Source organism: Nicotiana tomentosiformis, chromosome 2 (genome assembly GCF_000390325.3).
Source record: "Nicotiana tomentosiformis chromosome 2, ASM39032v3, whole genome shotgun sequence".
In the NCBI taxonomy this organism is placed as follows: domain Eukaryota; kingdom Viridiplantae; phylum Streptophyta; class Magnoliopsida; order Solanales; family Solanaceae; genus Nicotiana; species Nicotiana tomentosiformis.
This window is the reverse complement of record NC_090813.1, coordinates 178,525,996-178,528,937: the sequence shown is the minus strand read 5'-3', so window position 1 is coordinate 178,528,937 and position 2,942 is coordinate 178,525,996. Positions and strand designations below refer to the sequence as shown.

Sequence of the window (2,942 nt, the reverse complement as noted above, 5' to 3'; positions counted from 1 at the left end):
ATGATCTTGATTGCTTACACTATGAAAATGGTGAACTGGAAGTACATGACATTGAAAAAGAGACTTGCGAAACTGAAAGAACACATGATATTGATGCTATTGAAAATGATGAATAGATAGAAGAATCTGATTATGAATCTGATAAAGATGAAAATGAAGAATATGAACAAAGTGAATGAAATTTGAGAAAAATTATAGTGAAAATGATGATATTGAATGATAATAAGATTGTTGGTATAGCAGATGACTTTTTACTGCAACTTTTTTGTCTGTTTTCTTTTATTGCTATTGTTGGTATAGCAGATGGCTTTTTACTGCAATAATTTCTGCACATATCTTTCCTTTATGAGCTTTGTTGCTTTTCATACTTAATTTTTGTTTTGTTTGTCCATGACCTCAAGGTTGCATTTCAATACTATACAACTTAATTTTTTGATGGTTGGTTGGTATATTATTCTACTCTTTTTGTTAGATTTTGATCATGAAGTATGACAAGAGGAAGAGGTACTAAACGTAGTTAGGGAGGTCGTGGGGGCATATCTAATAAAAGGGGAGGAGGCTACCAACAACTACCGAACACTTCTCAGTCAGATATTAGTGAACCATCAACCCCTACATCTCAAAAAGTAAGTTCAAACCAACACATTGACTCGTCTTATGAAAGTAGTTTTCGACAGCTTGCACATACGTCTCAAAATGTTCATACTAAACCAACAAATTCTGCTTCTCTGAATATTAGTCGTCAACAAGCACTTCCTTCTGCTCAGAATGTTGGTCCTCAACAAGAAACTCCTCAAGATGTTTCAACCGAACAAACGCATGCATCTTATGGAAGTAGTAATCCACAGGCAAGACGAGATATTATTTGTGGCATAAGATCCTTAAAAGTAAACGGAGATACGTAAGTAAATCTAATTATATAAGTTGTGATAAAATATATTTGTATTTAATAATCTTTGAATAAAATGTTATATTGATTATTTTGTAGATTCTGCCCACATGAAGCTGTTCGGGATGTAACAATAGCCTTTAAGAAAAGCTTCAGTGGATCATGGAATTGTTGGAGCAAAGTTCCGGAGCATGTACGAGATAGATGATTTAATGACTTCGAGGTATTTATACTTAACTGTATTAATTGACTTAACTTGATAAATGATATTAAATTTAATCTTTACTTTCTAATTGCAGAAAAAATATTCCTTTACTAGTGAGGACAAAGTTTTTATTCGAAGGACTTTTGAGCATGTGGGGAGTAAAAAGTTAAGTGACAGTTTGGGAAAAGCAAAAAGAGAATTTTCAAAAACAAAGAAAATGTCCGGATGGATTGCTAAAGTTCACTGGGACACTTTGATGCAATATTGAGAATCTGACGCTTTTAAAAGAAAATCAACAATCAACTTCAAGAACAGAATGTCATCTAATAATGGAGGAGGTCCTTCCTTACATACGGGAGGATCAATTGCATTTGCTGAGTACAGAAGAAGACATGTATTTCTCTATCTTTTAGTATTATCAGTATTAGTGTAAATTTATTTTATGATTTATCCTGTAAACTAACAATATCTTTAATGATTGTAAAAGGAGTTAACGGGGAAAGATCTTTGTAATGATGAATTATTTCTGAAGACTCACAGAACCAAAAATGGTAAAAAGTGGATATGTGGAAAGTTAGAAAGGATGTGGGTATGTTTTTATCTCATTCTTCATTGCAACACCTGCTGAGTCTTTATCTACTTCACACTAATACAGTAGATAAGCTTTCTTTATAGATTAGCTCCATCCATAGAATATGATAATTAAGATGCATTGACGAAAAAAGACAAGGGAGTGATGCATATAAAATTGCTGCTTTTCCTTAACTGTCTGTACATATTTTTGTAGTTGTCAGATTACAGTTCTATGACATTCAGATATAGGAATTTTGGGAAGTGAAATTAGGGAACATCAAAAGTACTAAGTTTTCAGATGTAGGAAGTATTTTTATATTTACAATTGTGTATCTATCTTTAGACTGTAATTCCTTTAAGATTCTCCTTAACCATTGAAAGATTATTACAAATAAATGGATTAATATTTTCAATAATTACTTTTCCTTCATCAAATTTATGTGCACTGAGTACTTGTCTGAAGTGTTGAAGCCATATAAAGCTACTGAAGAAAATGGATATATTACAAAAATATAAGACAATGATAAAGTTGTGATGTACTTGTAGATTGTTGACAAACTATCTGGTGCTTCAATTTTTGTCCATGATCTAACTAAATTACAAAAGTAACCAAATTATGCCTTCCTAGTTTTTTTTTTAATCAACAAGAAGATGGTGCACTACTGCATAGTGGAACAATATCAAACAAAATATTTAAGTGAAAAAATAGAATCCAAAGCTCTAAAAATAGTGAGTACTTACCCTCTTAACATGGAATGATTGACAAGCACTTCCCTACTCTCTCAAGTATTTGAAATAAGAGTCAGAGAAGATATAAGCCTTTTTTAAGAGAATAATTTTACACTTATTGACAACCTGAGAAAAGAAGTAAGGAAAAAATTTACTTTTCTTCTCAGTTTGATACTTTTAAAAATCATCTCAAGTTGTTGGAACTTAAGATATCAAAAACTTGTCTATATATTTGTTTATTTTACGCTTTTTAAACTGAGAAAATAGTTTAACTGAAAGTGAATGATAAATAATTTTGTCTATTCTGTATTCTTATTATTTGCGTTATTATTATGCTGCTGCCGACATACTATTATGACTCTTCTCTTCTGTCCCAAGAATATATCTCCGGGAGTAGTGTTAGAGTTGTTATTCATGGACACTATCATGGTAGAATATCATAAGCACCCTCTTTTTAGGTCTTACCCTGCTATTCTTTTGTCTATGATGTATAAGAAAAACTTCTAAGTCTTTGCGCACTCTAGATTTGAAAAACATTCAACAACT

The 2,942-nt window shown here is 31.5% G+C and overlaps 1 long non-coding RNA gene across 1 annotated transcript; it reads left to right on the top strand.

Annotated features, from left to right (window-relative positions):
- The first annotated feature begins 792 nt into the window (after positions 1 to 792).
- LOC108946845 (uncharacterized) lies at positions 793 to 1,337 on the top strand. Its single transcript, XR_001971230.3, has 3 exons — positions 793 to 901; positions 989 to 1,112; positions 1,189 to 1,337. It is a non-coding gene; the product is annotated as an uncharacterized lncRNA (long non-coding RNA).
- The last annotated feature ends 1,605 nt before the right edge of the window (positions 1,338 to 2,942 follow it).